Below are 14,564 nucleotides of genomic sequence, written 5' to 3'. Positions count from 1 at the left end.
ATTGTCTCCAAGGGGAAATATTTCTTGGACACTAGCTGTTGTATAAAGTAACAATGAAGTAAGTACATCAAGCTCTACAGGACAGTACTCACCAAATAGGTGTTGAAAGAATCTTTTAAGAGTAATCTGGAATGAGCTGTCCTCAATATGTAGTGTCAGAAAGGACTAAGAAAACTCATTAGAGAACTGATATGCAGTTCTGTTGATAGTATATCTCTCTGCAACACTGCCTTGATAACACACCCATGCCTCGGGGACTAAACGTGAAACTATTCAACCACAAAGGTTTGTCCAATTCTCAGTTTAGCTATGAGTGAAACGTGAAGCAGTGGTTATGTAAAGTAAGAACTGTAGTAAACGTTATCATAACCGTGAGTATGACTGTTGTACTTTCATCAGCCTCGAGTCTGCAGATCAAAATGAACTTGATGAATGATGGCTACAGTATATCCGGTACGGACAGACATGTCTATTTTTACTCATATATTGTCCCTGGGAAATAAAGAAATACACAAAATACAAATTAGCACACTATGAAGTACTTACTGGAGTAGGCCTAGTAGGCCTAGCCTTGGTACTGAACCCCTCCCACAAACCTGCCGAGAACAAACAGTTAGAGCTACTGATCTCAGGCAGACATTGAAGCAACTCTCTGAGAATCAGGGCTACAAGTTCAGAAACAAAACAAAACATTCTCAGAGAACTGAGTTGGCTGAAATCTGTGCAGCTGTATTATTGCACCGCAAGAAACGATTGAGCTGACTAATCTTCTGTTTCTCCGCTAGAAAAGAAATAAGTAATCTCTCAGAACTAACAGAATCCACAGGGAGGCCCGGGAGACTGGAGCTCAGCCCACTGTTGAAGCCCAGGAAAAGCAACACGTACAACTGCAGGAAAAATCTCAGCGAAGCAGTATCACTCAGGGTGGAAAGAATCTAGCCCTGCCACTGATCTGTCACAGATTGGGACATGTTTACAGGCAGGCAGGTTACAGTAAATGTTGGTGTTGGCTTGTTATTCGCCAGCGGATGACAGAACGTGTGGCAAATGCACCATGGATAAACGTGAGAGTTCATTACATGCATGGCTAACCTGAGAGTCACGGTTTTCCCTCCCGTGGTTAGGAAGAAATATTAGCTCTCTCTGGGAGGTGAAGTGTTAAGAAATGTTAGCTTTCCCTGGGAGGTGAAGTGTTAGGAAGAAATGTTAATTCTCCCTAGGAGGTGAAGTGTTAAGAAATGTTAGCTCTCCCTGGAAGGTGAAGTGTTAGGAAGAAATGTTAGCTCTCCCTGGGAGGTGAAGTGTTAGGAAGAAATGTTAGCTCTCCCTGGGAGGTGGTGTTAGGAAGAAATGTTAGCTCTCCCTGGGATGTGAAGTGATAAGAAATTTTAGCTCTCTCTAGGAGGTGAAGTGTTAAGAAATGTTAGCTCTCCCTGGGAGGTGAAGTGTTAAGAAATGTTAGCTCTCCCTGGGAGGTGAAGTGTTAAGAAATGTTAGCTCTCCCTGGGAGGTGAAGTGTTAAGAAGAAATGTTAGCTCTCTCTTGGAGGTGAAGTGTTAGGAAGAAATGTTAGCTCTCTCTGGGAGGTGAAGTGTTAAGAAATGTTAGCTCTCTCTGGGAGGTGAAGTGTTAAGAAATGTTAGCTCTCCCTGGGAGGTGAAGTGTTAAGAAGAAACCGTAGCTCTCTCTGGGAGGTGAAGTGTTAAGAAGAAATGTTAGCTCTCTCTGGGAGGTGAAGTGTTAGGAAGAAATGTTAGCTCTCTCTGGGAGGTGAAGTGTTAGGAAGAAATGTTAGCTCTCTCTGGGAGGTGAAGTGTTAGGAAGAAACAGTATCTCTCTCTGGGAGGTGAGGTATTAAGCAGGTCAGGCCTGGTGTGCGATGGTTTATGAGGTAACATATCAAGTACTAGTTCTGATCTATATCTCTTACAGTGGCAGCAAGAGATCAAACCAAACATTGATGACATTCAGACATGTTATTCAGACATGTTATTTAAACATGTTATTTAGACATGTGGTGGAGTGCCTGAGAGTGGAGTCAGCTCAGCTCTGGTTTGTTTCAGTTTTTAAAGTGTACAGTACACTGCTCAAGACATTTACAAATGATTGGTCACTGTTATCAGACCACTTTCTATACTGTAATAATTAAAACCTGGAATACCTCGAAACAGGCTATTGAAACAGGTGAGCAGCCCTTGAATAAGGGGCCTTAGATACCCTAAGTTTAAATGATATAACAGGTCTATTCTTTGACACAAATTCATGTTTGCAAATAGTTGTTGCACTTTGTAAGTTCTTTGAGCAACTGTGAGGAAACCACAGACCAGTCTTCTAGCAGGACAGTATTGAACAAGCAATGACACATATAGAACCTTTCCACACTTTTGATGATGACTGAGATCACTGACAAACCTGAATGAACACACAAGCACACACACAATTCTCACACCAACCTGTCCAGTCTAACTACAGTACACATAACATAACATACGCTTTCACTGCAGTGAAATCCTCTAATTTACTTTTTTGTTGTTGTTGATTAAATAGATCTAAATCTATTTGATACTCTTCCCTTATGTTTAATAAACAATCCCCATGTCTTACCTCCATTCTCTTCTCTTCAGAAATGAGAGTATTATCACTGAACACTTCCTCCTCTTCCCAGTCAGGCGGGGGAGTGGTCTAGTACGGGATCCCCCTCAACTCAATGTTGTGACCATTTGTCATAGAGATAGCAGAGTGTGTATTTCACAGGGGCATGGGTTAGAACCTCTATCTGCACTGGACTATATTCTACTATGGACATTCAAATGCTGTCTCTTTCTTGGAAGTAATTACACAGACTGTTAGAATCTAGGCTCTTTTTTTTCAACTGAGTTAGAATTTCTTCAAGGACTGATCCTAACCTTGCCAGCGTCTCTGAACCTTCTACAGTGAGATGCATACCTATAGGACATCGAGTATGAGTGCTTCCTGAAAGGCGTGCGGCGTCAACATGAATGAAAGCCACCATGGACATTCACTCATATCTCCCCTTCCCCTCTGGAAGAAGGTACAGGAACATCAGCTCTCGGATCTGTGCAAGTTAAAGAAATTGTATTGCTTATTCCTGCTTTCAAATAAAGTATATATATTGTTTCCCCTATGTTTAGATTGCAGTTAGAAATTAGTCTAATTATGTCCGTACTCTACTTTCTGCTTCTCTGACTGATATGGATGCTGTGGCCTCTTGTGAAGGACTCCTTGATCTGTGATGTGGGCGAGAGGTCTGAGCCCACAGTGTTGAACGCGCTGCATGTCTGCGCTACGATCGGATTGTTGCGGACGAATGACGACGACCATATTCTCGGCACCAACAACGATCGTAGCGCAGAGAATGTGAGCCGGAGAATAGCCAGTCTACGCGCTGGCCTGTGCGCATGCGTGCTGGAGCAAGTGGGGAAAGGCGTGTAAAGATCATATTACAGAGGCTACAGACCACGTATTTGAAAACCGAAACAATGCCTCGCGTTGAGGAATCTCAACTGTCGATTCATCCAATCTGATTGCTGAAAACAACCGTTTAGCGGCCGAAAATGGATTTTGAGAAACTGCATTCCCGTTGCCCCGTGCGCCGCCATTACATGGATATACTGGCTCGCGCTGGATTTTAAATTTCTTCTACAGGCCTCCGAACAACACAAAAGTGATCTCGGTGAGTCAAACTTCTTATAATATGTCGTAAATAAGGCCCAGGTTGTCAAAAACGAGCATTTTCCTTTAAGAAGACTTTTTACAAACCGACAAAACCCTCTTTGGCTTTCCCTGATATCATATGAAAAATTGCAGAATGACAGCTGCTTGAGCCATATTTTGCCTTGTGCATTTAGTCGTAGACTGTAGGCTATGCACGGGCTTGCATTTTATTAGTCTACCTGCAGTTTCGTGTAGGCTGTGGGTGATGCAGAGAACCAAGTAAAAACACTCATTTGTTATTCAATTTTCAAGTCTTTAATGTTGATTTATTAGACTAGCCTCCCGTTCCTAGGAACAAAGCCTACTTCTCCACACCGAGCTTCACTTTTTCCATTTTAATAGTTTTATCTCTAGTTCCTCTTGTAAAGAGACATCACATTGTCTGCTCCAACCTGAAACTATTAAAAACTATAGCCTACATTTGCTTTATTTAAGCGTCCCCTGCCAGTCTAGGGGTTGCAGCTGAAAGAATAAGATATATTGATATAGGCTACAATTGCTTTACATGCCATAACAATAGGCGTAGCCCAATGATCTAGCCTACTCGTGTTCATGTGGAGGATAATGATAAAACGTAGGCAGTATTCTTCCAGCTTTCCTTCCTGCCTTTGGCAATAGCGACTGTGGTGCGCCTATAGTTCATATTTCTATAATATTGCTCCTCTTGTGTAAAATACGGTGGACGGAACTTGGTTATGTGTATTGTTTGCCTTGTACGAATACCCATACTAAGGTATGCAATTGGTCATTTCGAGCAAATACCTCCCTTTTACCGTGAACGTGCTCATAGCTAGATTAGACCAGCTGGGTAGACTTAACAAGTTGATAGCCACCGTCGTTGTACCGTTTATCCATGATTGCGGTTGTCCAGTTTACTCAAGCGAGCTAGCGAAAAGTTATCCTGGATATGTTGAACGAGCTTCGTAGTACGGGGCCCAGACGGGTCACGTTTGTGTTCTGGTGCCGGTTTGCCATGAGGTATAAATAAATAAATAAATAAATGTACAAATGTACATGCTATTGACCCTCACCTGAGGGACAACCAAAATGGCTTCAGAAAAGAAAGGACCACCGTAGCCCACATCCTGGCCTTAAGGAGGATCATTGAGGAGGTGAAAAAGAACAACCTAACAGCAGTGTTTTATTGATTTCAAAAAAGCATTTGACTCAGTACACAGAGGCGTGATGGTGAAAATCCTTAAGGCCTACGGGGTCCCTCCTAACCTACTCCGGGCCATAGAGGCCATGTACAGGGGCACAAGAGCCAGAGTGGTAAACTCAGATGGCAACAGTGAGGAGTTCGACATCCTAGCAGGAGTACTACAGGGGGACACTCTTGCCCCCTGCCTCTTCATTGTAGCCCTGGACTACACACTTAGGAAAGCCATCAGTGGGCAGGAGCAGGAGCAGGAGCTTGGATTCATAATAACACCTAGGAAGTCTAGAAGAAACCCTGCTGTAGTCCTGGCAGACCTAGACTATGCAGATGACATCTGTCTGATGTCCAACCGTGTGGAGCAGGCACAGGAGCTCTTGAACAGAGTAGAGGCAGAATGTGCCAGGGTTGACCTCAGGTTGAATGCAAAAAAGACTGAGGCAATCACTTACAACACCCCCCTGGACCACCCACCTCTCAAGACAGCAGGGGGAAATGCTCTAGCAGAAGTTAGAGACTTCAAATACCTGGGTTCCTGGGTCAACTCATCAGAACAGGACCTTAAGGTAAGAAAAGCGCTGGCATGGAGGGCCCTGAATTGCATGAATAGTGTGTGGAACTCCAATCTCCCTCCACACATCAAACTGAGCTTCTTCCATGTGACCGTGGAGTCTGTCCTCCTATACGGCTGTGAAACTTGGACCCTGAAGCCCACCCTGCAGAAGTCTCTGGATGGGTGCTACACCAGAATGCTGCGTGTGGTGCTAAATGTCAACCAGAGCGAGCATGTTACCAACAAGCATCTGTATGGGGGGCTACCAAAGCTGAGTGAGAAAGTGGCATCCAGGAGGATGAAACTTGCTGGTCATTGCCACAGACATCATGAACTCCCAGCCAGCAAGCTGGTGCTCTGGGAGCCAACACACGGGCACCGATTAAGAGGACGTCCCACACCAACATACGTGGATGTACTGAGGAGGGATGCAGGAGTGGAGAGTTCTGCAGAACTGGCTGGATGTATGGACGACCGAGAGGATTGGAGACTTCACTGTCAAGCTCGTCTGAGGAAGACCTAATGAATTACACCAGGATTAGAAGTAACTCAGAAAAAAAAAAAAAAATTGACGTATCTGTCTGTAACAGGGCCTAGTAGTCTATAAAAGCCTGCTGATTCACAATACAATAATATTGTGACACTTTGGTTGGTTTGGGATGTTAGGGTTCTACCTGTAGACAATCTGTGGAAATATAAAGTAAATCCAACCAGTAGATGGGAAATGATGCAGGATTACCTTGGAACTCCCTTTTCAGGGCAGGCCTGGAGTATTTGGCTCTTTTTTGCAAATGTGGTGAATCACTTTATTGAAGAATTTCATGGCTTTTTCAAAACAAGTAAAAAGTCTGATCATTCATTTTATGAAGGGGATAAGTCAAAGTTATGAAAAAATAAGGTCAGGTTTTGTTCTATCCCTGATAGAACAGTAGGACCAGGATTAAAAGTGAATGTTCCTCATACAAAATAACTTTTTGCTCTTTCCGCCTATAATAAGGCCTTATATAGAAGGCTGCTGATTCAAAATAGAACCAAATATTGGCATCTTGGTTGCTTTGGGATGTAGGGACACTACCTGTAGACCATCTGTGCAAGTATGATGTAAAAACAACCATCTGGTAGAAAATGACAAAGGATTATCTTGGAATTCCCTCTTTCAGGTTAGGTGTTTTTTGCACTTTTTTTGGCCTATGGGGAAGTCACTTCATAGACGAATTTCATGACTTTTGCAGTAAAAGTAAAACTTGCCATCTGAGTTTACCACTCTGGCTCTGCCTCACTCCCTATTCCCTATATAGGATTCACCATGTAGTGAACTACCTAGGGAACGGAGAAAATGTAGGGTATATACTGTTCCCTGCAAATCAAGGTGAATTGTGGGTAATAAATAGTGGACTACATAGGGAACGAAGGTTACGTATTGTTACCCCAGTTCTACGAGTGGAGCGGAGCCCCATAGAGGGGCGCTAGCGCTCCTATCGGTAACCCATGTTGGCATGCCAACAACCAATCTGAAGATAAAAATGTACTCCTTATCGTCCTAACCAATCACATACCCCCCACCTACTATAAAGGTGGCTAAACCCCAGCAATCTGCTCTCTCACACTAAGTCAGACGAGCTAGAAAGCTAGAGGCAGGGCCCGGAAAAAAAACCTATGGGGCTCCGCTCCACTCGTAGAACTGGGGTTACAATACGTCACCTTCATTCTACATCGTGGAGCTACGCCCCATAGGGGGGCGCTAGCGCTCCTATTGGTGACAGGCGGAGCTCCAGCGATGCCCACAATGTACGCGGGCCAGGCCGACATAAAAACATCAACCCACTGGAGGCAAGGGAGTACACAAGCACCACACAGTAGTAAAGTGCAACTCCCTCCACCCGAACCCCAACGGAGGGCCGGTCAGGCAATAAGACGGGCGGACGAGGCAAAGGACCGCAAACGGAACACAAGGGTCCCCTGGTGTCCACCAGGTGCTAAAAACCAAAGGCCGCGCACCCCGCACAGGGGGCGGAACAATGGTCAAGCTGCATAAACATGCAAGTAAAATTGGTCGGGAAGTTACCAAGCACAGTCCCGACCAACACAGCCACGCCATCTCAGCGCGTGGCCCCAGCAGCGACACTCAGGATAGAATCTGCCAGGTAGCCAGATGGCACCTCCAGTAGATAGTAGCGGAAAGAAGGCGACGGCGACGCCCAGGACGCCGCAGCACAGATATCCTCCACACACACCCCCTGAAAGAGCGCAACTGAAGCGGCAACTCCTCTAGTGGAGTGGCGGTATACGCGGCAGAGATGCACTCACAAAGCCAGCGAGAGAGGCGCTGCTTGGAAAGGGGGGAGCCCAGCTTGCCCGCACCGTAGCATACGAGCAGCTGAGGCGTGGTGCTGAACGAGGCCGTGCGCCTAATGTAAACAGAGAGCGCACCAACCGGGCACAAGAGATGCAACCGGGCGCCCTCCACCGAGCAGTGCGGAGGAGGAGAAAAGGCGCGCAGCTCCAGAGGCCTAGCACTATAAGAGTGCCTAACCACCTTAGGCAGGAAAACCGGGTTGGGCCTCAGAACGGCCTTACTGCCGTCCCCAGTGATGGTGAGGCAGCCCGGCTGCGTCGACAGCGCACACAGATCACTCACTTGCTTACCCGAGGATAATGCGAGGAGCAATGCCGTTTTGATAGACATCCATCTGAGATCAACCTGCTCCAAAGGCTCGAACGGCACCTTGCACAGTGTGTCCAAAACCAGTGACAGATCCCACTGGGGGGCCAAGGCTCTGACAGGTGGTCTAAGCCTGACCACACCCGTCAAAAAACGCCTGACCAGAGGGTGAGCAAAGACCGTAGTCCTAGCAAACCCCTCATGGCATGCTGAAATAGCAGCCGCATACACCCTAATGGTGGAGGCAGCAAGCCCCAGGTCCAACAGATGTTGTAGGTAGGAGAGCACTGACTCAACTGAGCAGGTCTCCGGGTCTACATCTTCCTCATCACCCCAACGCACGAAAGACTCCCACTTCCCAGCGTACAGCTTAGAAGTAGAGCCAGCACGCGCGCTCTGAATAGTGCTGATCACAGCCGCGGAGAGACCCCTCCGAGCTAACCTGCGCCGTTCAGTAACCAGGCCACCAAGCGCTGACCCAGAACCGGGGGGGCCTGTATCGTCCCGCCCGCCTGGGACAGGGCATCCCGCCTGTACGGAATGAGCCAAGGGCTACCTGAACCAGAGCCATCAGTTCCGCGAACCATCGCGCACTGGGACGGTCTGGCGCAACTAGGGTCACTGACCGACGTTCAGACCGTATTCTGGTCAACAGCATAGGAATGATCGCCACTGGGGGGAAGGCATAGAGCAGGCCCTCCGGCCATAGAGCACAACTAGCGATTCATCAAGACAGATTGATGAAAACAACCGTTTCGCGGCAGAAATCAATAGAAGAAGAGCAATAGATGACCCCCTGCCGGCGCCGATTGATCCGCCGGATCGTTTCTGTGTCTGCGGCTCCCGCTACAGCGACGTGGGACACCACCTCTGCTTCCGCTGTCTGGGGCCGCAGCACGCCAGAGCAGGTCTGGCTCCGTCCCCCGCCTGCGAGATCTGCGCCCTCCTGGACCCCATGGAGAGGATGCTCCGGGCGCATTTCTTTGCTCCGCCGCCGCTGGAGACTGAAGGTCTGGTCCAGCTGGTCGGCGAGGACATCGGCGCGCCCCCGCAACAACCGGCGGCCCCGATTACCTCCCTCGTGCCTACGGATGATAAGGAAGAGCTCTCCGAGGCAGACAAGGGTCTCTCTGCGTCAGAAGCCACTACGGCGAGTGGCGCCTCCTTCCCGGGGTAGGGTTCCTTCGATCGTGACCTGCCCCGGCTGCTGGAGAGCCGCGCATCACCTCGGTATCTCCGTCCCGGAGGCTGCTGCGACTACGGGGCTCCCACTGTGGAGCTCCATCTGCTACGGGCGTCCCTCTCAGCCTGCTCCTCGTCTCCTGCCGGCTATGCCTGACCTAGAGGCGTTCGTCGAGGCTGAATGGGAGCGGCCGTTGGCCATCAGAGGTCCGCTTCGCCAGTTCAGCAGAGCTACGAGGGTAACCGGCTGGACTGACGTAGCAGCTATCGGCTCTCCTCCTCTGGAACCCGACATTGCAGCGGTCCTGGTGCCTGGTTCCTCCGCCTGGGGCTCGGCCAGGAAGCCTCTCAAGTCGGACGTCAAGGACAAGACAACCCTGTCCTTGGCCGTCAAAAAATTTTTTCTGGCCGCGCAGGCCGTGGCTGCCTCCTCCTCCATTGCTATGCTGGCCATTTACATCGGCCAGCTAGCTACGGAGCAAACCCCCCCCTCTATGGATGAAGACAGGAGAGCGGAGATGGCCGAAGCCGCCGGAGCCGTTGCTCAGCTTGTGAGAATCTCCGCCTCCTGTCTGGGTGGAGTGATGGCCACGTCGGTGGTGCAGCAGCGCCAACTATGGCTCTCCCTGACTCGTCTGCGCGAGGAAAACAAGGGTGTCATCCTCAACTCACCGGTCAGTAGGGAGGGGTTGTTTGGGGCGGCTGTGTCTAACATCCTGGAGCAGTGTCGCAGCCAGGAGCAGGACCGGCTCCTCCTCGCTCGCCATCTCGCTGCTCCGGGGGAGCGCAGTGTGCCGGCACGTCCGCGTGCTCCGGCTGATGCTGCCGCGACTGGGAGCAAGCGCCGGCGAACACACAAGGCTAAACAACCTGCCACGGGGTCCCGCTCGCTACGGCCCATGGACCGGCTCGCCCGGGCTCCTGGACTGCGCACGCGGCTCCTCCCCCGCGACCTCCCCCTGCCTACCCCGCCCAGAGTGCCGGGACCGGACCGGCGTCTTCAAGCGCGCCCACCGCTCCGCCTCCGGCTTGGGGTAGGAAGAGGCGCACCTAAGAGAAGAGTCTCAGCGTTTGCCGTCCTTCTCGAAAGATCGCGGTTCTGTCGATCATGCGCCTTCTGGGTCTCATGGCAGCCGCCCATGTGGTAGTGTCACTGGGCCTACTTCACATGAGGTGCGTGCAGAGATGGTTCGCGCGGATTCGTCTGGACCCTGTGAGGCACAGACGGCGACTTGTGCGGATGCCGGGGTCGTTGTCAGCAGACCTCGACTATTGGAGAGACCGGCGCGTAATAGCGCACGGTGTTCCAATAGGTAGGGTGTCGGCTCACGTCGCTGTCTTCACAGACGCGTCTCTAAGCGGCTGGGGTGGTACATGTCTGTCCCAGGCCGTAGGTGGTTTGTGGGCCGTCGGAGAACGGCGCCACATCAACCTCCTGGAGTTGGAGACGGTGCTACTAGCATTGCGCCACTTTGTACACCTGGTACAGGGGCGCGATGTGCTGGTGCGGTCAGACAACCAGACCACAGTAGCTTACATCAACCGACAAGGGGGAGTCCGCTCGCCAGCGCTTCACCGTCTGGCGGTAACGCTGTGGCGATGGGCTCATGTCAATCTCCGGTCACTGACAGCGCGGCACATTGCCGGCCGTCTGAACGTCGGGGCGGACCTGATGTCTCGGGGCGAGCCTCACCCGGACAAGTGGAGCCTACTTCCTCAGATAGTGGCTCAGCTCTGGAGCCGGTTCGGCAGAGCAGGGGTGGATCTCTTTGCTTCGAGAGAGAACGCAAAGTGTCCCCTCTGGTTCTCTCTGAAACAGCAGGACCAGCCTCCGCTGGGCGTGGATGCGTTCGCGCATGCCCCCTGGCCGGGGGCGCTGCTGTATGCTTTCCCGCCGATGGGGCTGATTTTACCATTGTTGGCCAGGGTGCGGTCAGAGGGTGCATCAGTAATACTGATAGCGCCGGACCGCCACTGGGCGAGATGGTATGCAGAAGTGATGGCCATGACTACTGTAGAACCGTGGCACATCCCTCATTGGCTGAACGCTCTGTCCCAGGCGGAGGGCTCAATTTGCGCACCTCCGGTCTTGGGACGGCCGCTGGTGGCCTGGCTCTTGAACGGCGGAGATTGTCTGATAGGGGACTCTCTCCGGCCGTGATCTGTACAATTCAGAGCGCGTGCGCGGCTTCCACTGCCTTGGTTTACTCTGGCAAATGGGCTGCTTTTGCACATTGGTGTGAGGAAAGGGACTTCGCTCCCGAGTCGTGCTCGGTCGAGGCGATTTTGGAATTCCTTCAGCACCTGATGGATCATGGTGGCGGTTTGGCAGCATCCACTATCAAGGTGTATGCGTGTGCTATTTCCGCATGCCATGAGGGGTTCGCCAAAACTACGGTTTTCGGGCATGCCCTGGTTAAACGTTTCCTGGCCGGCACGCGCCGTCTTCGCCCTGTGCGTAAGGCTGCGGCGCCGCCTTGGGATTTGCTCTTGGTTCTGGATGCGCTATGTAAAGCGCTGTTCGAATGGAGCGGATATCTCTCAAGTGGCTATCGATTAAGACCACGCTGCTCCTTGCTCTGACGTCGGGCAAGCGGGTCAGTGATCTGAGGACGTTGACAGTTTTTCTCATCACAGGTGATGGGAGCAAAGCTGTGTTGCGCACGGATCCATCTTTCGTTCCGAAGGTGGTCCGGGGCGCCTATAGAGCACAGGATTTGGAGCTGGGAGCCTTCTATCCTTCACCTCATGCGAGCGAGGAAGAGGCCCGCCTGCATTTGTTGTGTCCTGTGCGTACGTTGACGTGTTACGTCCAGCGCACGGCTGCGTTCCGCACTACCCCCCAGATGTTGGTTTGCCACGGCCCAGGGAAGGTGGGTTCTCCGTTGTCGAAACAGCGTCGCTCCCATTGGATCTGTGAGGGCATCGCCCAGTCTTACGTGACTGCGGGTCGTCCTCTGCCTGGTACTGTTCGGGCACACTCCACAAGGGGTGTGGCCACGTCAGTTGCCCTGTTCAATGGTGTGTCAGTGGAGTCCCCTGTGCGTACGGGACTTGGTCGTCCCCGTCTCCTTTTGTCCGTTATTACCTTTTATCCATGTCCTCTGTCTCTGTGGCGTCATCTGTGCTAAACACAGCCGCCGGTGCGAGCCAGCGTTAGACAGGATGTTTCATGTAGGTGTTCGGCTCGAGTCGCCGGGTCTTCTGTGAAAGAGTCAGAATGGACCACGGCAGGTCTCGCCGCTACTGGAGAACTGGTTCGAGCCGCAGGGTCTTTTCCTGCTAGGAAAGCAGACGTGACTCACGCAGGTCTCACCGGGTTCAGCTAAGGTAGGAGCAGGCCCGTCTAGTGACGTTCCGCTCCTGTTTATGAGTGAGGCTGGGACGGGCTTGTTACGGAGTAGCCGCTTTGGTCCAGCTCTCGCCCCACGTACCTCTCCTTGCCCTCGGCTGTGATAGACTGAGTGTGGCGGGGTGGGGCCAGTGCTTGGGTCGGATCAACTATTAGTATGGTCTCGCCTTGGAGCCCTGGCTTGTGTCCTGACTGGTTTTTCCCTTACTGGGGCCAGCAAGAGTGTATGGTGCGGTCGTGTAGCTCCGCTTATGCCAATAGGAGCTAGCCCTGTGGGGCGGAGCTCCACGAAATAGGACGATGGTTACGTATTGTAACCCTAGTTCTATGAGTGGAGCGGAGCCCCACAGGGAACAGACTTGCTGACCCCGCAGTCTGCTCGCTGAAAATTTCGGTTAGGAGCAGATGTGCGGGCGTAGCCCGCTTATACAGTGGTGCACCGGACTTGGACACAGGGTTGGACACAGGTGCGTGTATGTTTTTTTCTTCAGTCAATGTAGCTAGCTGGGTTTCGCTAGCCAATAGGAGCTAGCCCTGTGGGGCTCCGCTCCACTCATAGAACTAGGGTTACAATACGTAACCATCGTTCCCGGCTCTCCCCGCTTTGATTTAGCAATGAAAACCGGCTTGCATATTAACCTGTTTTTGTAAAATATATCCATTGGAGAAATTATTTTTTCATCCAGGCATCTTAGTTTTAACAGGTTAATTATAGCTGAAGATGTTTTGTTTGCTAGTAGATGGTATTCATTCCGTTCGCGATAACGTTATTGCAGCCAGGCTAAATTCCTCCAGGGAGCCAGTGACAGGCGAGTTGAAAAGCTTCACTCCCCGCCAGCAGGAGCTTTGGCCGCTGCTACCGCATCTCGGATAACCCGCTGAGTTCGTGGCTGCTATTTCACATTCGCCCTTGATCAATCCCAATATCGATCCATGGTAATAATGAATCAATCGTTCAGATCGGCAGTGCTACATGCATGTTACAACATCATTGTTAGCATTATTAACGTCATAACCATAGACTACATTTATCTCTCTAACGTTAGGCTATCCATCTTACACCAGTCGGCCAATCGATAGCTAGAAGCGGTCAACGCCAACGTTGACCGTGGACGCGCGTAGGACAGAAAAGCACAACTGCGCAAGTACAAAAGTCACCGGAAGGCCAGAAAAGCACAACTGCGCAAGTACAAAAGTCACGCGGTTCAATAGGGCTTCATTGTTGATAGCGGTCAGTGAATGGAGTGGCTGTATCCAGTTCTATTAATACATCCATGGCCCATCCCTACTAATAACTGAAGCTAGTCTAGCTATGTAACGTTGCCAAACGCTGACACTAACACTCTCTACTCTTTCTCACTCGAAAGTAAACACACTAACTAAATTCGCATTTTAAACTTCTGACACCATGTTCTATTGTTTGATAGGTACAATGAAAACCTTCAATGGAGGATGGACATCTCACACGTCTTGTATCATTCAAGCAAACTCCTTTCTAGCGTACCGCATCAAACACATCGTAACGGCATGACGTGCCTACGTATCGCGTATCAGAACCTGTCACTACAATATTGACAACACAAAATCAGTTGAGTTTATTTTTGTTGAAATTTGTGTGAGATCAATCGACATTTTTACTGGACTATTATGGGAACTAGCCTTTTACCAAACGGAAGCTGTACAGTGACAGTAAACCATGTATTAATAGAACAGTAAACCAAGTTTTAGGCTCACGTCCAATCAGATTGCATTTTTCCTCTTTACGTAGCCGTACGTACTGTACGTATCCAGTTGCATGGTAACTACGTAAGCTTCAATCCCTGGAGCTGCACAGCACAACACAGCACAGCCAGCTCCCTACAGTCATAAAACTACGGGCATGTCTCCTCTGACTTAACTTATTCTATGATATTCAACGTATCCA

Source organism: Borostomias antarcticus (genome assembly GCF_949987555.1).
Source record: "Borostomias antarcticus genome assembly, chromosome: 1".
Lineage (NCBI taxonomy): Eukaryota > Metazoa > Chordata > Actinopteri > Stomiiformes > Stomiidae > Borostomias > Borostomias antarcticus.
Note: the sequence above shows the minus strand (reverse complement) of the source record.